Raw genomic sequence first — 24,616 nt, forward strand, 5'->3', positions numbered from 1 at the left:
GAAACAGGTATCGAAATCGTTAGCGGAACGAAATGAAGGCGGGGCATAGCAAGGACCTACATTTCTGTTACTTTAACGGGGAGAAAAGCAAATAATCTGTGGAATTCCTCTATACTGCATAATTATTTTTAGTATCCGTAAAAATGCTTTATCCAGCTTCGATCTAAAATTGAAAGGTTTTCTGCATAAATGTTATGTTCCAATAGAATATGAGCGAAAATGGATACGGTAGTTGACCATGGAGTCAAAGCACAAATGGCATTTCTGTCTTACTGAACGATTGGTAGCTGGAAACTCGACTTAAATATTTTGTGATATTTACAGCGATTTTCATGGCAGAGGATGTACCAGTGCTGCATTTATGCGGCTCTAGACCAGAATGAGGCTCGCGGTTAAACGTAATATATAAATAAGTAAACCAACTTCAGTATCAGAATACGATGCCACAAACCATATGAAACAAAATAAAATGGTTCCCCGTATTCACTTCCGTAGAAGTCGGCGCTATTTTCAAAAGTAACGGTAGCGACACTTTCTGCTTAAGATCTTTCAGGAACATTTCCTACATACTTTTAAACTCCAGAACAATATCAGAATTAGCTATAATGTGCCTGCTGCAAGAGTGTCTCAGTTAGGTAATAATTTATTACTAGTATTTGATCGTTGTCACAGTTTACTTTATTTCCAGTGAGTTCGCAGTGTTAACTGCGGTGTTGCATTGTAACACTCTCCCCACATTAATTCCAAAATCATTCGCGTTTACACCCCTGATTCACACCAATGGAAAACAGTTGGAAGCATTTATTCTGTGTAACGTCATTTATTAAGCTGGATAAGTAGAGTCTGATGTAACTCGTTCCTAGTTTTACTACATGAGCACGACAGTAGTGACAGCTGGCTGGCATTTACATGTTGTCGCGACAAGCAGCAACAGCAGGCCACTCGTTCTAACAACGCCGATAATCGCTACTTCTGTATACGAGTAGAAACATACGCCAGTTCTGTGTTTTGCCATTCATGTTCACGTGGCCTACTTTGCTGGCCAGTTTGCCGTTAAGTTACTGTTGTTTCTGGTGTACCGCAAGGTTGAGTGCATAGGCGAGTCCCAATTCTTTTCTACTTCAGAAATTGCAGGCATTCCGTTTTGACTGCGCATAGTGTTTTGTTGGAAGCAACAGACCCAACACCTCTGCGTCCTTCTGGAAACTCGTGTGTCGTGAAGCAGCGTGCGAGACCATTAATAGGCCATTCTCAAATTTTTATTGTCAGTTTCTGCTTGACTATGTCATTAGAGGCCGCTTATTACTGAACAAACATTTTGCGTGGTGAGACAGTGGTAAGTCACTGGTCTCGTATTTAGGGAGAACGTCGGTTCAAATCCCTGACCGGTCATGTAGATTTCCCGAAGTTAAATTAAGGTCAATGCCGGGATAATTGCTTTCAATGGGCACCCAATCCGAGTTAGGACTCCGTCTCTAATGACCTTGTCATCGACGTGACGGTAAACCCTCATCTTCCTTGCTTGTTTCTATAAAATGTGAGGTTCGTTTGTTCTGTCTAAAGCATTCACTCTAGCCGATGACGTATTAGGTTCACTGTATATGAACTCTCTTGAAGGGAGCTAAGGTCGAGTATATGTTCATTTCGTCGTCGACCAAGTGAGGTTTCGCGATTTGAATGGGAATTAAGTGTTCGCGGATGAAGCATGAAATGTACGACTTACTACACGCCTCCATACGAACGGTTATCCAATTTTATCTTCTCAATCTGTATGGGATAGATACGTGTAGGGAAGGCTTCAGAATATGTGTTTGTTTCTTGCCCTGAAAGGCCCCTTTTGATGCAATAGTTACTGATAGGTGCTATCTTTCTTCTAGCGTGTGTCAGTTTAGATTCTTTCAACATTTCCTTACAATATTTCGCCGATTCAAGCCTGTGGCCCTTCACATAGCCCTTCTTTGTATACACTGCATGTCTCACACATTTTAATGCGACCTGATGTCGGTCCCGTATACTTCAGAGGAATTAAGTGTGGGCCGTACTAGCGTTTTGTATGCTCTCTTATGTGGATTGTGGAGAAACTGCAGTTTCCCAGCATTCTGCCCAACAGTAGACGCTTGTTACTACAGTTGCCAGTCTTCTCACCAGGCTGATATTTTACTGATTGGATATTACTAAACTTTTTACCAGGTGGTAAAGATGCGACCATCTTTGTCGAACGTCTGCTTTGGTGACTAATATTATCTGTAATGTATAACATGAATGGCGACCATATGAGGGGCACCAGTTAACTATTTCAACATCTGTAGACGACTCTCCATCCAGGTTAACGTGTTGCGCCCCCTCTGCCAGAATATTTCTATCCAGTTGCTAACCTAGTTAGACATCATCGATGTGATACTGACTCCATACTTTCTCGAAAGACTAGAAATACCACACGACCCTCATTTCCTCTCTCCTTGAGACTGGGGATAAGCCTGAAGAGAGAGAAGTAAGTGCAGTGTGATAGATTTTTTTAAAATTTTCTTTCCGGAAGCCATGCAGAGTTTATATATTTGTTGTTTATGCTGATTCCTGCGAAGAAACTTATTTTATTCTAGAGCTATACACAAAATAGGATTGAACCATCTTCGATCAAGTTCACACAATAAGTGCCACCATAAATATGTTCCATTAAGAATTAAATGTGAGAAAGGCATGTGCAACATTTTTGTTGCGTCTGGCTTTAAAGTCTTCATCATCGGCGGGTCATTGTTTCGTTTACAGCTCGAGGTTTAGGACCCAGTTGTCATCCATAGCATACATTGGCGAACTCAGTATCAGCTGAGTTTTTATCAACACATTGCGAACAAGGCTGCGAAACAATTTCTTGTCATGTGTCACAGTTAACGTCCGTCTTCTCCTCCCCTTTCTCACCATCCATCTCCCCCTCCCCGCTCTGTGTCGCTTCCCACTCCATGTCCACCTCCTCTTTCCTTTCTCTGTCCAACTCCTCCTTTCCCCTCTCTCTTTCCATTTTGTCCTCTTTCGTTTCCCGGTCTGTCTACCCCCCAACCCCCCGCCCTCTCTCCGCGTTATAACCCGTATCCCTGTAGGAGATTGCTGGTTCTCCCCTTCCCCACGCAATACTTCATTCCAGATCGTAAGTAGTATGTATACAAAGTTCGGTTGAAGTCAATATAGGGCTTTAGCAGTTGCTTCTTACGCGTGACTTTGTCCGCATCCGCACGTCATATATATTTCACCGATATTTAACATGTTTCTCAAATTCGCACATATATTTTACTTGTATCTATAGTGAATTCGCCGTACAGTTTCGTTTTCAGTCAGCTCAATGTTTATGACGCCGTATCTCTTGAACTCTGTGTAGTACAATACAATTTTGTTGGTAAATTCAACGATATGTGGATATTATCTGCTAAGTGTGTTCCGAATAGAGCTACACTGTGTGGTCAAATGCGTATTAGGTACATGGTGCTGCCACCTACTGCCAGGTACTCCATATCAGCGACATCAGTAGTCAATACACATCGTGAGAGAGGAGAATGGGGCTCTTACGCGGAACTCACGGACTTCGAATTGTCAGGTGATGGGTGTCACTTGTATCATACGTCTGTATGCGAGATTTCCACAATCCTAAACATCCCTAGGTCCACTATTTCCGATGTGATGTTGAAATGGAAACGTAAAGGGACACCTACAGCACAAAAGCATACAGGCCGACCTCCTATGTTGACTGACAGAGACCGCCGCCAGCTGAAAAGGGTCGTAATGTGTAATAGGCAGACATCTATCCAGACCAATACACAGTATTTCCCAACTGCATCTTAATTCACATCACGCCGGTAAATGCCAAACGACGCCTCGCTTGGTGTACGGAGCATAAACGTTGGGCGATTGAATAGTGGAAAAACGTTGTGTGGAGTGACGAATCACGCTACAATGTGGCAATCCGATGGCAGGGTATGGGTATGGTGAATGCCCGTTGAACGTCATCTGCCGGCGTGTGTAGTGTCAACAGTAAAATTCGGAGGCAGTGGTGGTGTTATGGTGTGGTCATGTTTTTCATGGAGGGGGCTTGCACTCCTGTTGTTTTGCGTGGAACTATCATAGCACAGGCCAACATTGATGGTTTAAGCACCTTCTTGCGTCCCAGTGTTGAAGAGCGATTCGGGGTGGCGATTGCATCTTTCAACACGATCGAGCACCTGTTCATAATGCACGGCCTGTGGCGGAGTGGTTACACGACAACATCCTTGTAATGGACTGGCCTGCATAGAGTCCTAACCTGAATCCTATAGAACACCTTTGGGATATTTTGGAACACCGACTTGGTGAACACCGACCGTCATCGATACCTCTCCCCAGTGCAGTACTCCGTGAAGAATGGGCTGCTATTTCCCAAGAAACCTTACAGTACTTCATTGAACGTATGCCTGCAAGAGTGGAAGCTGTCATCAAGGCTAAGGGTGCGCCAATACCTTACTGAATTCCAGCATTACCGATGGAGGGCACCACGAACTTGTAAGTCATTTTCAGCCAGGTGTCCGGATATTCTTGATCACATATGTAGTAGCAAAGAAATAATAAATTTAAACGTCAAGCATGATTCGACAGCTTTTACTGCGTAAACTACAAAAAAGTAGTAAGCAGTAAACTTCTGACCCTTCGTTTCAGCGAGAGCAAGTTTCGTAAAGGTTTGAAATAATGTGTAAAGTTTACTGACAGTCTGTAAATGCTCTCATTCTCAAATACTGGATGAATAAAGTCTGGGGATTCGCGCCTCGTAAGCAAACTCCCATACCTTTGATAGGTAACTGGTCCTTACCCCACAGCGATTTGTTCCAGATAGCAAGTGATGTTTATACCGAATTTGGTTGAAATTGTTCCATTGGCTAGGAGGTGTGGAACATAGACTGATATTCATTCATACATACTACATACGTACATACACGCATGCGAGCAACCAATATAATATATGGCCTATTATTATTCTTATTATTGTTATTTATTTGAGGTCGCTGTTTTGGACTTACCAGATGCCTCTTGTGTAGAAGTGTAGGAAGTTAGATGGATAACCAGTAAACCGTGCAAAATGAAATATTTTATGTCGATAGTCGATACGATGTAGAAACAACCCAGTATTGCCCCCCCCCCCTTCCCGCTCTCCCCACCCCCACACTCAAAATGTTGCAAATCAACTAACAAACCAAAAACAGACTATCATTCATACGAAGACCAGTGCAGTATATCTCGTGTAGTTTCATGTTGTGACCGTGTAAAATTGGGCACGCCGGCATTTGGCCCTCAGAGACGGCCCTAGCCTATGCACCACTCGTGTATGAACACTACGTCGACGTTCCAGGCTCATCTTGAAGCAAGGTTGATCAGCTAATCCAGCCCTTGTTATACGGAGTCAGAAGACTTCTTTGGTGCAGCTCGACATTCTAATCTCTTGTGTTCAAAGCTCTTCATTACAGCATAATTACTGTAACCTACGTCAGAGCTTAGTTCCTTTTACCTCCGGAATACTTCACCCGAGAGCATGCAATCATGATTAAGCCATGCAGTGGACTGCATGCCGTCGCGAAAGGTAATGGTTGTAGATCCCCACTTGCTTTCAGTCGTGCACAGTACCAGTATAGTAAGATAGTGTTGGCTAATGTTATAACGCCGAATCAATCACGCCTATTGTTGACTGTGCAACTACTGAAAAGGAAAGCCAGTTAAACAAATGAGTCACTAGTCTTCAGAAGGTTGGTATAGAAATAAAACAGATCTGGTGCCTATATTTATATGCAAAATAAAATTAATAATACAGTAGCTATGAGTACAAATTAATAATGAGGTCAGTGATGAACCGAGCGCTTTGTCTTCGGCGTCCCTCCCCTCCAACCCCGGGGCTGGCGCCCGGATGCGTTGCACAGCTTGCATTCCCTGTGTAGGACCGCCTCTAAGGCGCTGCTCTGTCTCGCCTCCCGTTTGACGTCACATGAACGGAGGAGAGAGGTGGCGTTCTGTGCGGAAGCATCAGAGTGCGAACTCAAGAGTCCGAACGCAGAGTTCCTGCCGTGTTCTGCCAGCAGGTGGGCCCTGTTACGCGGAAGCGTGTTTGGCGTGAGAAGTATCTGCGGGCACCCGTGTGAGACGGTGCGCGACTCTGCAGCAGCCCGGCGAGAGAGTAAGGTTACAAGGCCGCACCGCCTGACACTTTCCATGATGCCGGGCCCCACACGGCAAGTTGCTGGCTTATGCCAGAAATAATTGGCGTCTGTAAAACTCGGATTAAAGAGTTACGAGGGAACAACGAGAAAGTAAGAGTTTAGAGTGTTATCGGGTCATATGTGTTACCGGATTCAGAGCTTTTTGGGAGATGGAACTCAATATTTTGTTCTTAGCGTGACGAAATCGACAGATACAGAAGTAATTTTGGGAATAACAAAGAGAGTGCTCTATGGATGTTAACGTTCACAGTATACATAAACGGTTTAGTGGCCAACGGTTTAGTGGCCAACGGTGCAAGCTTGATGAGACTGTTCGTGGACGATAGCATTGTACAGTAATTGGAACACGGCGACACCAGAAGACTAGCCAAATACAGGAAGATCTGCAAAGGATCGATGATTGATGCAGGTACCTGCAGTTGACGCTGGACGTAAATAAATGAAACAGGCGAAGATACGCTCGAATTTTCGATTACTCCATTGATGAAAAATCGCTGGAAGCAGTAAGAAACTCAAGATTCCTACGAGAAATAGTCAAAAGCGACTTATAAAGTTGAATGACTACATAAAACTAATTGCAGCTAAAGCAGATGCCTGGTTCAGATTTACTGGAATAATATTTAGAAAATGAGCGCAAGGAGAGCAATAGAAAAGCTTTGAATGACTTAGAAAGTAAAATTTTATAAACCGATAAGAGTAAAAACCCTAAGAAGTTTGGTGTTACGTCAAATCAGTAACCCGTTCGAAATCCTTTATTCATTCACTCTCCGACCATATTGTCACCGAAATGGAAGATCACAGAGACAACACCGAAATAGTGGATTCGATCTTCCGAAATTGTTTCACCGCAGAAGATCGTCGAAATAGCAGACATTGAAATAATTTATCGGTTAATAGACAAGCAGCTAAGATTGCTTAGTAGTGGAAAGGCAACAGGATCAAATTATGTACGTATAAGATTTTACAAAATATTTGCGAAAGTACTTGCTCCTCGTCTAGTAGCACTTTATCGTAGATGGGCGGAGAAACGAAGCCTACTCAGCAACTGGAAGAAAGCGCATGTCATTCCAGTTTCGAAGGAGGACCGTAAGATAGATGTACACAATTATAGACATACACGTCAACCCGTTGTAGGATTACGGAATATGTTTTGTGCTCACGTATTATAACTTCTTTGAAGAACGAAAATCTCCTTTATAAAAATCAGCATGCATTCCGTAAACAGAGAGCGTGCGAAACTCGGTTCGCCCTGTTCCTCCATGAGATACATAGTGCTGTGCGCTCACGTTGATGCCGTATTTGACTTCAGGAAGTCATTTGACACGGTCCCGTACTGCCATTCAGTGAAGAAGAAAAAAAACAAACTTAAGAGTATCGCACTTGATTCGCGACTGTATTCAGGATTTCATTGCAGATAGAACATAACACGTCGCTTTTAAAGGCACAAATTCAAAGTGCTCTCAGATTATATGATTCTCCACAAAAAAGTAACAACGCCAGAACGTTTTGAGAATCACCTGCAGAGTTTGATGAATGGTGCTGGCTTTGGCAGTTAACCCTGAACGTCAATAAATACAACATATTGCGTGCACATAGGAAGAGAAATCAACTCCTGGATAACTACACCATTGATGACAATCTGCTGCAAACAGTATCTACCGTAAAATGTCTAGGAATAACTATCCTGAATGACCTTAAGTAGAACGATCATAAAAGTAAGGAAAAGCAGGTGCCGACTGAGATGAATAGAGAGTATTGTAAGGAAATGTAATTCATCCATGATGAAAGTGACTTACTAGGCGCTAGTTCTACCTATTCTTGAGTATTATTCGTCAACCTGGGATCCTTACCGGGTAGGTCTGATGGAACATAAAGATCATCTGACGAAGAACGGTGCGTTTCGTTACGGAAATGTTCACAATTTTCCAGCGGAAGATACGCATTGTTTATCGCAGAGCTTTTACTGTAGACACTGTGAGAGTGTACGTTCGAAAAAGAGTTGGATAAGATAATACTTCCGCCGTCATACGTCTCGCGAAATAACCACGACGAGGAAAACAGAGAAATTAAGGCTCGTACAGAATTTTATCAACAGTCGTACATTCCACGCACCATTCACGAATAGAAAAGGTAAGGTGGAAACCAAGTGTGATCCCAGAGGTGCTCTACGCCATCAAACGTGAGGTACCTTCCGGAGTATAGATGCAGATGAATATGTAGATGAAGAACATAATGTCAAATAACCTTCCTTTTACCTCTAACGTTTTGCACAGCTGTATGTCGCACGTGTCAACAGCAGATTGTCTATCTCATTACCTGTAACATACTGCTTCTTGTATCCATGATTATTCTTTTTGCGCAAAAGATTGCTTTGCGTTGCGCAGAACGCTTCTGTACGTTACTTTCCGGGAGGTCTTGCATGAGCTTATTGTTTCTTTCACCCACTTTCCCGATTGGCGGTACCTTAAATACGAAGTTCAGTATGGTCTGTCAATGCGCTTAAGCCTTCGATTGTTATTTGCGAGACTTAGCAGTTGTGCTACGGGAGATACGTTGTCACGCCTCTTGCTATATAGTATGTACCAAAGACTACTAGAATTCTCACCGTTTTTCAGCTTTCTTAGTATTCGCGGCCTTGGAGTACTTCTGGGATAGTTAGCCAAATTTATATAGAATATTTACTGTAGCCTATTATAACAGTAGTTTCGCAGAAATGCGCCGTTATGCAGAATTGACATAGTCCCTCAAAATTGGAAGTTAAGTGCTGACGTCGAACTGACAGTCAAGTTTTGCACCGTTAAGTGTAATGCCATGTGATTAGTTTGGAGCATGAGAGCCACATATCAAATTTTGAATATCCGTGGGGCCGGAATGACACATTTTTTCAGAAATTAAAGAAGAAAATTGTAACGAAATTTGTTATGGAACACAGACATAATATTCAGTGAAAAACACAGTTACGTTTATTACTCTTTAGCACACTTAGTGAGAGCTACGAAATTTGAAGATATTGAAAAAATCAGCCAACTAAATGCAACAAAACAAAGGTTTATTAGCTCTTCTGCTAGGTTTCGATATTTCTAAAAATATCTCTTTCAGGAGGAGTGGGCCTTGTTACATCGCACATGATATATCAGTTTTATACATGACAAGCGCCGCTCGGCTTCAGCTAGTGTAATGTACCACAAAGTGATGTAAGAATCCCCACTCCTTATTGCCGCGCGTGATAGCCCATGGTCTAGGCGCTTTGCCACTGTCCGCGGGGCTCCCCCCGTTCGAGTCCTCCCTCGTGTGTGTGTGTGTGTGTGTGTGTGTGTGTGTGTGTGTGTGTGTGTGTGTGTTTGTTGGCCTCAGCGTAAGTTAGTTTAAGTAGTGTGTAAGCTTAGGGACCGATGACCTCAGTAGTTCTGTCCCTTAGGATCTTACCACGAATTTTCCCACTCCTTCTGAAGAAGATATTTTTAGAAACATCGAAACCTAGAAAATTAGGATTGTGTCAGTATATTCGCATTGTGAAGGGACAGATCAAGATAAGATGGATAGTTTTTGTGTCGCACTCAGTGATGTAGTTGTTAGAGTAAAGGACAAGGACAGTGTTCTGCTCATGGGTGATTTTAACGCCAGGATTGGAAATCGAACAGAAGGGTATGAAAAGGTTATGGGTAAATTTGGAGAGGATATGGAGGCCAACAGGAACGGGAAACTACTCTTGGATTTCTGTGCCAGTATGGGCTTAGTAATCACGAACTCCTTTTTTAAACATAAGAACATTCACCGGTATACTTGGGAAGGCAGGGGAACCAGATCTGTCATTGACTATATAATAACAGATCAGGAATTCAGGAAGGCTGTGAGGGACATACGTGTATTCAGGGGATTCTTTGATGACACTGATCATTATTTAATCTGCAGTGAAATTGGGATTGTGAGGCCGAAAGTGCAGGAGGTCAGGTCCATTTGTAGGAGGAGAAGAGTGGAGAAAATTCAGGATAAGGAAATCAGGCACAAGTACATAACAGCGATCTCAGAAAGGTACCAGTTAGTTGAATGTAGTCAATTACAGTCATTGGAAAAGGAATGGACAAGGTACAGGGACACAGTACTAGAAGTGGCTAAAGAATGTCTTGGAACAGTAGTGTGTAAAAGTAGGATGAAGCAAACAGCTTGGTGGAATGATACAGTCAAGGCAGCCTGTAAAAGGAAAAAGAAGGCGTATCAAAAATGGCTACATACCAGAACCCAGGTAGACAGAGAAAGTTATGTTGAAGAAAGAAACAAAGCCAAACAGATAATTGCAGCATCCAAGAAGAAATCGTGGGAAGACTTTGGAAACAGGTTGGAGACTATGGGTCAAGCTGCTGGAAAACTATTCTGGAGTGTAATTAGCAGTCTTCGAAAGGGAGGTAAGAAGGAAATGACAAGTATTTTGGACAGGTCAGGAAAACTGCTGGTGAATCCTGTGGATGCCTTGGGCAGATGGAGGGAGTATTTTGAAGAGTTGCTCAATGTAGGTGAAAATGCGATCAGTAATGTTTCAGATTTCGAGGTAGAATGGGATAGGAATGATGATGGAAATAGGATCACATTTGAGGAAGTGGAAAAAATGGTCAATAGATTGCAGTGCAATAAAGCAGCTGGGGTGGATGAAATTAAGTCAGAACTCATCAAATACAGTGGAGAGGATATGGCTTAAATGGCTACTCAGGATAATTGAAATGGCCTGGGAGTCGGGACAGGTTCCATCAGACTGGACAAAAGCAGTAATCACACCAATCTTTAAACATGGAAACAGAAAAGATTGTAACAACTACAGAGGTATCTCTTTAATCAGCGTTGTGGGTAAAATCTTCTCAGGCATTGTTGAAAGGAAAGTGCGAGTATTAGTTGAGGACCAATTGGATGAAAATCAGTGTGGGTTTAGGCCTCTTAGAGGTTGTCAGGACCAGATCTTTAGCTTACGGCAAATAATGGAAAAATGTTATGAGTGGAACAGGGAATTGTATCTATGCTTTATAGATCTAGAAAAGGCATATGACCGGGTTCCTAGGACGAAGTTATTGTCTGTTCTACAAGATTATGGAATAGGAGGCAAACTTTTGCAAGCAATTAAAGGTCTTTACATGGATAGTCAGGCAGCAGTTAGAGTTGACGGTAAATTGAGTTCATGGTTCAGAGTAGTTTCTGGGGTAAGACAAGGCTGCAACCTGTCTCCACTGTTGTTCATATTATTTATGGATCATATGTTGAAAACAATAGACTGGCTGGGTGAGATTAAGATATGTGAACACAAAATAAGCAGTCTTGCATATGCGGATGACTTAGTTGTGATGGCAGATTCGATGGAAAGTTCGCAAAGTAATATTTCAGAGCTAGATCAGAAATGTAAGGACTATGGTATGAAGATTAGCATCTCCAAAACGAAAGTAATGTCAGTGGGAAAGAAATATAAACGGATTGAGTGCCAAATAGGAGGAACAAAGTTAGAACATGTGGACGGTTTCAAGTACTTAGGATGCATATTCTCACAGGATGGCAACATAGTGAAAGAATTGGAAGCGAGGTGTAGCAAAGCTAATGCAGTGAGCGCTCAGCTACGATCTACCCTCTTCTGCAAGAAGGAAGTCAGTACCAAGACTAAGTTATCTGTGCACCGTTCAATCTTTCGACCAACTTTGTTGTATGAGAGCGAAAGCTGGGTGGATTCAGGTTACCTTATCAACAAGGTTGAGGTTACGGATATGAAAGTAGCTAGGATGATTGTAGGTACTAGTAGATGGGAACAATGGCAGGAGGGTGTCCACAATGAGGAAATTAAAGAAAAACTGGGAATGAACTCTATAGATGTAACAGTCAAGGCGAACAGGCTTAGATGGTGGGGTCATGTTACACGCATGGGAGAAGCAAGGTTACCCAAGAGACTCATGGATTCAGCAGTAGAGGGTAGGAGGAGTCGGGGCAGACCGAGGAGAAGGTATCTGGATTCGGTTAAGAATTATTTTGAAGTAATAGGTTTAACATCAGAAGAGGCACCAATGTTAGCACTGAATAGGGGATCATGGAGGAACTGTATAAGGGGGGCTATGCTCCAGACTGAACGCTGAAAGGCATAATCAGTCTTAAATGATGATGATGATGATGATGATGATGATGATGATGATGATGATGATGATGATGACGAAACCTAGGTCAAGGGCTAATAAACCATTGTTTTGCAACTGGTTGGCTGATTTTTTTTTCCTTCTTTCTTTTCTCAACCTCTTCGGATTTATACAGGTGCTGTTAGAATTTTGAAGTATGAAATTTGCTTTTTGAATCAAATATTTTCTAAAATTAGGGTTCTAACTAGTATATTTATGAATAAAACATCTCGTACATGTTAGAGTTGCGACAGTCACAATAGACTTCTGGCGACGATCCGGAAAATATTTATTTTAATTCTAGTCACGGATCGCAAGTTTCTATCTATGAGGTTATTGATATGTCTGTGACCATCTTCAGACGTGAATAGATGCCGTTACATATTTAGAGGAGTCACAGTAATTACCAAATCAACCTTCGTCGCTAAGTTGTATAGTTAGAGTACCTTAAGCACCACTGCGGCATACAGGTTGGAACTTCGAGGAAACAAGTTACTTCTGTAAAAAAAAGGTTACTTCTGTATTTAGATTCTTGAAATTCAAGCAAAGGAAACATTGATTCACAGATGTAGGTAGTGCCAAGTACAGATAAGAAACCGCCTGCAAAGTCTTTGATCTTGAGGTAGCTATGTTTTAGAAGAGACTTGTAAAACGGAGCATAGCTTTCTTTTTCAGACTTGTTCTTCATGATGTCATTATCTTGCCAATCTGCGATTTCCTTTTGCATTATTGCCTGAACAACTTCCACTTCTCAAGAAAAGGTGTTCAGGAAAATTTGGATCTCCTTGGAATGAGCGTATAAATCTGAGTATCTGGAAGATAACGTTTTCTTCAGGTCACTAAAAAATTCCATTGCAAACAGGTGTGGGAAACATGAACAACGTTCAGCCTTCAGTGACCGGCAACTTGTTAAGTGTGAGAAAATTTTCTATCTGGCGTTGTGTTCAAAAAGCAAATTTCTGTCTGAAAAATTTAACATACGTTTAAAGGTCACAAATAATTTTGTTCTCCCCTCTAAGTTTGTATTCGAGTCATTAAAATGGAGAGCAGTATCAGCCAAGAAAGCTAGTTTCCATAGCCCTTATATGTCCGAAACGACTTACAAAGGATTATCTTTCTCATTCAGAAACTTTCCAATCTCTGTTCCAGGGAAAAGACACTTGACAAAATTTTGCCAAAATATGCTCACATTACTGTCGTGGAGTGCGGAAAATTGCTTGACAAATATTATATCTTTTCTTGGAAAGACATGAATTGACGGTGTTAGTCCAGGACATGAAATGAAATTAACATAAGAAATGAATGGCCTCGTCACACAGAACGTAACCATAGACTTTGTACAAAATGCTTCCTGGTGAAGAACGCAGTGTATTGTCAAGGATTTAGTTACACCATCGTCTTCACGTTCTTCCAACGAAACCTGCATTATTTGCCATACATCTGCCGCCTTCTGATAACACAATTCAACTGAGAAAGCTAGTCTCGCCTGTTGTTACACTGTGCAAGTAAATCAGATCTGTTAACTCTTGAGTAACTTCGGAGTTCGTGTTAATATCTCTTTAAAAATAAAATAAAAAAATTAGAATTTCAGCAGTATCAGAGATGTATGTAAATCCATTCAGGGCTACTGACGGTATCAGTTACAAACAGTATCTTCAAGTCGACGCGCCGCTATTGAAAGAGTAACCATTTTACATTGTTCAGTTTTGTCAGGAAACAGTTCCTTAGTTGTAATGCACCTTTTTAAGTAATCGCCGTCAGTGAACAGTTTGGCTTGCCTAAATCGACGCTTTTATTGACAATTACTAAACTTGTTTCCGCGAAAACGTTTCCTAAACATGTTTTATTGAAAACAGCCCACGTTTCGGCGTTAAAAGTTCACGTTTACATAACTTATCCTTGAATTTATCAGACTGTGCATTACCCACTATCGTAGTAGCAACGAGTAGTGCATTCATTTAAGAACAGCAGTAACTTCGCTATAGACAATACACATTGGTTTGTTGGGTCTCTCTGTGACGAAATATTTCACGACCAACGTTGTATTCTTCCAGGGCCGCAACCGGCCCACAGCCAATGTTTTGCAGACCGCTGGTTTAGAGCAAATGATGTGCGTCGAGAGTCCGCGAGTAGTGCTACAATCCAGTGGATCTTATATCCCACCATCTAAGTGCTGTGCTAGAGAAGCGCTTGTGTCAACTAATGCAGTAGTAAGCCGCACCACGGCACGGCACGGCACGTCACGTCAACGCTGAACCGCTGTGGCAGTCAACTGCACTCTGGGCATAGCGCGCTGACTGCTGTGGAAATTTAACGCAGTCAAAGCATGAGAACCGCTGGGCACGGCAGGTGAGGCATGACACTGCGTTGTACAGATGGTGGAAGACATATAAGACAGGTGCATACCAAAAGGTAATCGAATCGTATTATTGTGCTCGTCTGACACGTCAGATACGCGCTTCACGTATTTAATGGAAAAAAAGGTCTTCGAAAGAAATTTCATTATTTAGTTGACCAACAATGCTTACAACTGCGCAGATTTGCCGTTAATATTTACCTTTTTCTTGAAACGGGAAGTACTTGACAAGCCCGTCATTGATAAAATAACTTAGTGAATTTTCTGTTACGCTTATCAATAGAAAAATAAACCAACTTTGTTGAGGAAATAGAGAATCCTGCAGATAAGTAAAATTAACACAGGATTAGCACAGTTCGTATATAGCCTACCTGCAAGATACCGGAGTACATCTCTCACGAACTCAGCAACTTTTAACAGCTCAACTCCACAATTCCCTAATCTGCCCAAAATAGCCTTGCTGCCAGTACTCGAACTGTAACAGAAGCAAATGTTCGTTTTTTGTTTTTTTTTCCGCTCTCCACAAGCCAGTAAGGCAAATTGTAGGAGTGAAGCAACGTGAAGCTAAAATGTACTAATTCGTTTTTAGCACAAAGTTTAAAAATGGGTTATTTATCAGCTTAAATACCCTAACTGCCAGAAGGACCACGAAAAAGTGTTCAAAGTGAAGATAGTAGAAAACATGCTTCCAGAATTAATTTTTTACTCTACAGCAGAGTATGCGCTGATAGGAAACTTCCTGACAGATTAAAACTATGCCAGATCGCGACTCGAACTCGGGACCTTTGCCTGTCGCGGAAAGTGCTCTACCGACGTTTTGCCTTTTTTTCTCTGCTTGTGGTCTGGGCGGACATCATTGAAAAATACTCGTTCTTAATTTTTTTTTTATTACAGAGAGCAGCCTGCCTTCTGACCGAACTCGCTGCGCTACCGTACCGGCCCAACTGAGCAATCCAAGCACGACTAAAGACTCGTGTGAGGACGACACTTCAAGCACTCATGGAAGAAAGAACATTGCGGAGATATGGCTTACCCGCAGCGTGGGGGATGTTTCCAGCATCACTTTTTCACCCTAAATCGGAGTGTGCGCTGATACGAAAGTTCCTGGAACATTAAAACTGTGCCGAATATCAGCGGACATTAGTATGAAACACGCTTCTTTAAGTGCAGTCTCAGTTACACCATTTTTCCATTGCACGATTTTGTTCTGGATGTATAGTGGTCTGTTTTTGGTACACAACTAGAGCCAATACTACGTAGCCGAATGCAAGAGTCTGTTTGCATTCTCCTAAAGTTACTAACACAATTGTAAATGGCAGTCTGAGCGGATTCAAACGTAGTTAAAGCAAGAATAGAAATTAATACGCATTCGTCGTTCTCCAAACTGCAGAGGACTCAAGTGCGCGCGCTCGTTTATCTGAAGTGCAAGTTGTGGAATTGGAGGGAGGGATTAATGGATACTTGTTCGACCTTTTCCGAATTGCGGAGCTCGTGTCCGCCATCGGAAACTATCCATTGTCCACCGCGAGCGGCAGAGGCGCTGCCGACGTGCACGCATTGTCCTGGCAACAGGTTTTTGCCCGCGGCGGAACACGCGATACCCTGCCAAGGACACAGGCGCGGGTTCCTTGCACTCAGAGTGTCTGTTGTGCGTTCATTCCATTAACTGTTCTTCGTCCGTCTAATGTGCTCAGCGTAGGCGACGTGTGACTATCGCGGCGTGTAATGTAAAGTCACGTTGCAGGGGGAATTTGAAGGAATGCAGGTAGGTTGATGTCAGAGTCCTTGCCAGCACGGAACAGTGCCTGTTGCACGGTCACGAAAGTATCGAAAATCCATTGCCAGTATGCAGTTTACACTCATGAACCAAAACGTTATGGCCACTTGCTTAAAAACTTGTTTTCCATCTTTACAACGAAATACAGCCCTGATCCTGCATATCAGGTATCAGACAGCGTGTTGGTAGATTTGTGGAAGTATGTGGCATTAGATGTCTACGCACAGGTCATGTATTTCACGTAAATAACGGCCCACTGGTTTGCATATGTGGTGACGACGCCCGATAGCGACGCAGATGGATTCCAAAGGATTTACATCGTGCGAATTTGATCGTCGAGACATCAAATTGAGTTCACTATCATGCTCCTCAAACCACTGTAACACTGTTCTGACTCAGAGACATGGACAGCTATACTGCTGAAAAATGACATCTCTGTCGGAAAAGACATCAAACATTAAGGGATGTAGATGGTTCGCAGCTATCAACGTATATTAGTTATCTATCACAGGCCCGCCGTTAAACTCAGTGACAGCGTTTGTGGAGACGACCATCGACCTAGTGTAGCAAACATGTGATTCATCCACAGAGCCGGCAATTTTCCATTGATCGGCAGTCGAATCCCGATGGTCCCGTGCCAACTGCTCTCGTAATTGGCTGCCATTGGAGCAGTATATGAACACGTAGGGGTGGTCTGCTGCGGAGCTCCATGTTGAACAAAGTACGATGAACGGTGTGCTCCGAAACACTTGCGCGAGCATCAGCGTTGTGCTCTTTCGGTAGATCACCATCTGTCCTACATCACAGAGCAGATAGGCCTCCGAACCCCACGTTCTGTGAAGAGTCGTGGACATCCAACTACTTAGCGCCTACTGGTAGTTTAACTGACCTAGCTCCTTTCGTAGATGCTCATGATAGTAGCACGTTGAACACTCGACCAGCTTCGCTGTTTTCGAGATACTCGTTCACAGGCTCTGCGTAATAATAATGTGTTCTTTGTCGAAGTCGCTTATCTCAAAAGATTTTCCCACTTGCAGCCCATATCTTCGCTAGGGTGATTCCCGTCCGTGCCTGCTCCGCTTACATACTTCTGATACTGCGTCACGTGCCTGTAGTGCCACCAGGCGTGATCCAGCGTCACGGTGGGTAATGTTTTGGTTTATCAGTGTCTGTTGTGTCAGTAAGGTGAGAGAAATGAAGTGAAAATATTGTGAACGCGTTTGTTAACGTTACCAGTACTATACGCTGCCCTGTACCTGAGATCGGACATACACTATGTGATCAAAAGTATCCGGACATCAGTGGACATTAATATGAACAATGTCCAACGTTCGCATTTATAACGGCTTTAACTCTGCTGAGGATACTGTCAGTGAGGTGTTTAAATGTATGTGGAGCAATGGTATCCCGTTCTTCCTCAAAAACCGAAACTGGGACCTGAAGCGAAGTCAACCTTTTAGCTCACCCCAAAGGTGTCCTGTGGGTTCAGGTCTGGACTGTGGACGTGCTAGACTATTGAAGAAATGTCACTATCCACAAACCATTGCCTAGATGTTTCTTTATCGTGGGTACAATGCCATGCAATTACAGTCAGTCATCGTGTCCAAATTGTTCCTCCACGGTATGTAGTACAAAATGTTGTAAAATGTGTTTGTATTCTTCTGTATCTTCTTAAGCACAGTAAAGGGACTACACCCTAAACACGAAAAACACCCCCATACCGTACTACCACCAGCTGCTCCGTATTGCCGGCCGGGGTGGCCGAGCAGTTCTAGGCGCTACAGTCTGGAACCGCGCGACCGCTACGGTCGCAGGTTCGAATCCTGCCTCGGACATGGATGTGTGTGATGTCCTTAGGTTAGTTAGGTTTAAGTAGTTCTAGGGGACTGATGACCTCAGAAGTTAAGTCCCATAGTGCTCCGAGCCATTTGAACCATCCTCCGTAATTCACTGTTGACACTATACATGATGCCAGGTACGTTCTCCAGGCATTCCCCAATCCGAAACCCTTCCATCGGATTGCCGCACAGGGTGTAGCATGATTCATCATCTCGTTTCCCATCATTCACTGTCCAGTGGTGTCGCTCTTTTAACTGCCTACACACAGCTATTGTGCTAGCTGGATGCTGGTAGCACTACCGATTTCATGAGATTCTTTTTACAACCACCCTCTGCTACACTGTACGGTCCATGTCCGTCAGTACATGTGGTATGCCTAGTTCCGTTTCAGTTTAACAGTCACACGATCAGCAGTCGACGTGGGTAGGTTTTGAAGGAGTGGGAGGGCAAAGGAGGGGGGGAGGAGGAGGAAACTCTAGGCTCGTGATAACTAGGAACTTCATTCTAATCCTGTCCATCTTCTTGCATTATAGACATAAGGTTTCTTTATACTCCAAAGTCAAGGTGCTCGGTTAGTAAAAGATCATTTCCACTCTTGCTGTAATACAGCGAGTCAATCGAATTGCTACGGAAACCAGACCCTGTTATATGGTCGTGCTATTAGAAAGCGTCTTTCAAGACTATTATGTCATTGAATAGAAATACGATATTCGCCTTAAAATCGTAATTTGTTTATTTTATAACGAGGCAGATAGAAGGCAACCTAATGTTTCTCATTGAACGTGATTCTTATGTTGTAAACTCCGAAACAAAGAATATAAATGTACAATGATTTTTACTTAAGCATATCAGTGCAAGGCAAGTTCCTTACTGCCAACGTAGTTCCGGTTTTGGCTCTGAAATACAGATGTCGTCCCACTATAGGCAAACTGAAATTTATAATCGTTGCAGTAAAAATGGCTCTGAGCACTATGGGACTTAACTTCTAAGGTCATCAGTCCCCTAGAACTTAGAACTACATAAACCTAACTAACCTAAGGACATCACACAATCCATGCCCGAGGCAGGATTCGAACCTGCGACCGTTGCAGTAAAATGTAGTTGTTTACGTTGAAAGTAAAGGGTAACAAATTCAGAAGTAAGACGTAACAGCTGTCATTTTCCACTGGTTGCTTTTACGGTATCAGTATCACAATCCTTTAACAGTGAAATGGAAAAACTGTTACACACTGCTTGTACCTTTGTGCGCTGAAAATGGCGCACTAGGAACTACATTTTTCAGCTACACTGAAACACTGTACTTAGAAATAAATGTTCGTAACTTGGAAAATTTTCAGAAGAGTTCGGTACCGGTAATGAAACATCCTCCTTCGCCGACAGCGGCGTAATCTCTGGTAGCATACGTGAATTTCTTGGCCTGTACATGACATCACACTACGTAAACTTGTAATACTTAAAATACCATTATAACATCAATTACGACAGTGTGTTCGTAACCATGACCTTTGGTCTATTTGTACCTAATGCAGCAAGTTTCGGCTAGCTTGCCGTACGGGTGATTAGTGGACAGGTATGTTACAATTCGTATGTTTGTTTCCCTCAGTTGTAGAACGTTGTCGGCATAATGCAAATCATCTACTAAGAGTTCTGGGTCCGACGCTCGGGGTTAACTTTAAGAAGGTTCTTTGTTCTTGCATTAGTAACTTAGTCGCTTTATTTACTGTTTCTTTGAAAGGCTGTGATAATATGCATTACTGTGGGCTCTAACTAACGTATATTGAAGGTAACTGTTAGTGACTGTCAATACTGCTTCGAACGGCATCAAATCATTTCCATGCTATGAACTGCACGCATTGCATTTCGCTCCCATTCCACGCCATGTATGGTGTGGTGGCAGCTGCGGTTACAGCATCATCGTGCTTCGTGGAGCGGACTTTTTCGGCGAGCTGCTTGCAGACCGGTTCAGAAAGGCAGACATATAGCGAGCGACCTTTGCGCTAGCCACGAGCCTTCGATCGCCCGACATACTCATTCTGTCCCACCATCTTGTTCGTCTGCCGACCAAAGAATAGTTCCGTTGTGTGTTGGGGCCGTAAATTTGAAAGATATAAATTTACCGATCGCTGTTTCATCTGCACTCTTGTTGGATTTTGTTTTTCAGATAACGTTATTCATTGCAATCCCATTTATAGCAGAGTAAATTGGCGTCTGAAAGTAGATGAAACGTGCTTGTTCATTGGTATATAGCTATATTGCCACGGGCGAGATCACAATAGGTATTCTGACAGTGCGGTTCTGTTTGATTCTCATGCCTTCCACGCAGATCCAATCCCAAGATTATCTACACTCCTGGAAATTGAAATAAGAACACCGTGAATTCATTGTCCCAGGAAGGGGAAACTTTATTGACACATTCCTGGGGTCAGATACATCACATGATCACACTGACAGAACCACAGGCACATAGACACAGGCAACAGAGCATGCACAGTGTCGGCACTAGTACAGTGTATATCCACCTTTCGCAGCAATGCAGGCTGCTATTCTCCCATGGAGACGATCGTAGAGATGCTGGATGTAGTCCTGTGGAACGGCTTGCCATGCCATTTCCACCTGGCGCCTCAGTTGGACCAGCGTTCGTGCTGGACGTGCAGACCGCGTGAGACGATGCTTCATCCAGTCCCAAACATGCTCAATGGGGGACAGATCCGGAGATCTTGCTGGCCAGGGTAGTTGACTTACACCTTCTAGAGCACGTTGGGTGGCACGGGATACATGCGGACGTGCATTGTCCTGTTGGAACAGCAAGTTCCCTTGCCGGTCTAGGAATGGTAGAACGATGGGTTCGATGACGGTTTGGATGTACCGTGCACTATTCAGTGTCCCCTCGACGATCACCAGTGGTGTACGGCCAGTGTAGGAGATCGCTCCCCACACCATGATGCCGGGTGTTGGCCCTGTGTGCCTCGGTCATATGCAGTCCTGATTGTGGCGCTCACCTGCACGGCGCCAAACACGCATAAGACCATCATTGGCACCAAGGCAGAAGCGACTCTCATCGCTGAAGACGACACGTCTCCATTCGTCCCTCCATTCACGCCTGTCGCGACACCACTGGAGGCGGGCTGCACGATGTTGGGGCGTGAGCGGAAGACGGCCTAACGGTGTGCGGGACCGTAGCCCAGCTTCATGGAGACGGTTGCGAATGGTCCTCGCCGATACCCCAGGAGCAACAGTGTCCCTAATTTGCTGGGAAGTGGCGGTGCGGTCCCCTACGGCACTGCGTAGGATCCTACGGTCTTGGCGTGCATCCGCGCGTCGCTGCGGTCCGGTCCCAGGTCGACGGGCACGTGCACCTTCCGCCGACCACTGGCGACAACATCGATGTACTGTGGAGACCTCACGCCCCACGTGTTGAGCAATTCGGCGGTACGTCCACCCGGCCTCCCGCATGCCCACTATACGCCCTCGCTCAAAGTCCGTCAACTGCACATACGGTTCACGTCCACGCTGTCGCGGCATGCTACCAGTGTTAAAGACTGCGATGGAGCTCCGTATGCCACGGCAAACTGGCTGACACTGACGGCGGCGGTGCACAAATGCTGCGCAGCTAGCGCCATTCGACGGCCAACACCGCGATTCCTGGTGTGCCCTCTGTGCCGTGCGTGTGATCATTGCTTGTACAGCCCTCTCGCAGTGTCCGGAGCAAGTATGGTGGGTCTGACACACCGGTGTCAATGTGTTCTTTTTTCCATTTCCAGGAGTGTATTTTTGTGGCTTTGTACGTAGAGCATTACCGGACCAATGTCAAATTTGAAAAGGGGCAAAGAGCATGCTGATATGTTACTCACATGTGGGATTTGGGCTGTAGCCTAGTTTCTGATGACGTGATTAAAGGAAACCATTAATCAAAGCAAAATTTCTTGAAATCTCAAAGCCCACCAACATTCATGTATCTAACAAGAGTTCGACATTTTACGATACCGATTGAATTATCCATTCCGTTGCAGGTTGGTGTCTTGTTACATTGCCTTTCATGCAGTTAGGTGCTGTGTTTCTGATGTGTTGGTCAAATTCTCGTTTCTACCAGTGTTAAAAACATATAGCATTTCCATTGTATATGAATTTGATATAACATAGCAACATTGTACACACTTGGCGAACTGTTATGTTTTGCACAGTGTTAATACTATGCAGTTTTTCACAGTGTTAACACGTTGTTGAATTGAACTGGGTACTATCAATGGCACGTGTCTGTTACTGCTCGTAATCTTAGATGTCTAGTAGACAGAGGGTCAGCTCGTGTTTTACATGGGGTACTTCCAGTTCCTTAAAAGACATACGGATTGCTTGCAACACTCCATCGCAAAACTCGGATGTACATCTTATTAAGGGTTGGCCATTACCTGCGGCTGCACTCGCATATCAGTTGTTTTGTTATAATGAGTGATGGGGAGTAACCAAGCTACTATATGTGCAATAACATCAGCTGCCCTGCTGTCAGCAACGAGAGAGAACTAAGGCGAGTCGTTGCTATTGTTTGTCATCGCTGTAACCTGCCTGTTCGGGTGAGTAGAGCTCGTGATGTGTGCCTCCTGCCCCCCCCCCCCCCCCCAGCTTTCCCAACGCACGTTCTGTGTGTGAATTCGTAAGGGACCAAAATGCTGAGGTGATCGGTCTCTAGACTTACGTACTACTTAAGCCAACTTAAAGTATGAACAAAACACACACACACACACACACACACACACACACACACACACACACACACACACACGCCCGCCCGAGGGAGGACTATCCGCGTGGCCACTCCGCCCGACCACAATCCACGATGCGTCGGCATGCGCAGTGTTGCTGCCGATAAGTGCGTACAGAGGGGCATGGGCAGGAGCGTGCATCTATGCATTGTGCTTCTGAGGTAGCTATAGATTATACAACGTGCAACAAATAGTGTGGAAGTATGGATTAAATACATTGAAGATTGTGTAAGCAATGTACTCATTATTGTGAATCGTATCATTTAGCACATATCAGTCAGTAAGAGCATTTTTTACGACTATGACAAAGATCAAAAGTCAGTGAGTAGATATTTTGATGAAATAAATCCTATACGCTACCCCAAGCTGTACGTAAGTTATCTGTGAAAATACCATGAAATTAGCGTGTGTAGACAAACAGTCGGACACAGCGTTTCACAGGTTTATCATCAGTATTGGTATACTGTTCCTTAAAGACTATTTTTATTGAAATGTGCGCCGAAAAAAATAATTTTGTTCGTGAAAGTAATGATTTTTCTGTAAAGTGTACATCACTGCCCAGTTAGTTACCATATGGTTGGAAAAAGCAACGAACTCAATGCACTGACAAGCAACCCGTCCTAACGAAATTTTGCTAAACTGAACTCGTCTTCAGTCGTTCTTAAACAACTAGGAACTCTGAATTTACAATTGCTTAACATTTGCTCTGTTTCTTAACGGTGAGATCCTTTCAACTAACTCTGCGACGACTCTGTGTAAAATTGGACCTCTATCAGCACGTCTTTCTGTATAGGAAAGTGGCCTGTGTAACCTCCCCCTTCCTAATCGCCCTACTGGATTGCGATGTAATTGATCGTGATTGCGTATGCCTAATAAAATTTTACAGTGAATAAGGCCACGTTAATTGAGGAAAATAATACCTGTTAGGAGGAAAGCGTACAACAGACGATTCTGAAGGAAGAGTCTATTCTAAACATAAACTAAACGCTGATGATTGTGAAATGGGTGAAAATTTTGTGCAGTCGCTAACGAACCACATGGGGGAAAGGGGTACCACGTAGTGTTTTTAATACAAAAAGTACTGATGATACAAAACAATACTGATTAGCAAAAACGGGAATAATTAAACGGTTGCCAGCCCACTAGAGCAATGAATTTTCAGAATATTAAGAAAGGTAATGGCAAAGAAATTTAAGGAAATAATCGCTGGTGGCATGTCAACAGAACGTTGTTACGCTTTCCAACTGCACAGCAGCTCACGAGAAAACAAATGAATAAGAAAGAACTGGTTTTGTAGTTACTATGAAATACTAAATTTTGAAAGTAAAGTTAAATGAAGTTACTGGTTAAATAAATGACTGGCGCCAACTAAAACTTCGTTATGTAAAAAATAGCTTTCAGCAACCTTAGTGTAACGTAATGGAAAATTTAGGAAGACTGAATTGAATTTACTTTAAGCAAATGAGCAACTGATTTTGCTTTCAGTATAACAACAAAAAAATGCATACCAAGATAGGAAAAGTCAC

The 24,616-nt window shown here is 43.3% G+C and overlaps 1 protein-coding gene across 1 annotated transcript in view; it reads left to right on the forward strand.

Annotated features, from left to right (window-relative positions):
* Positions 1 to 24,616, forward strand: part of LOC126175661 (dnaJ homolog subfamily B member 6-like) — a 333,822-nt gene that overhangs the window by 146,906 nt on the left and 162,300 nt on the right. The window lies entirely within an intron of this gene.

The sequence above is a fragment of the Schistocerca cancellata genome, chromosome 3 (assembly GCF_023864275.1).
Source record: "Schistocerca cancellata isolate TAMUIC-IGC-003103 chromosome 3, iqSchCanc2.1, whole genome shotgun sequence".
Classification (NCBI taxonomy): Eukaryota; Metazoa; Arthropoda; class Insecta; order Orthoptera; family Acrididae; genus Schistocerca; species Schistocerca cancellata.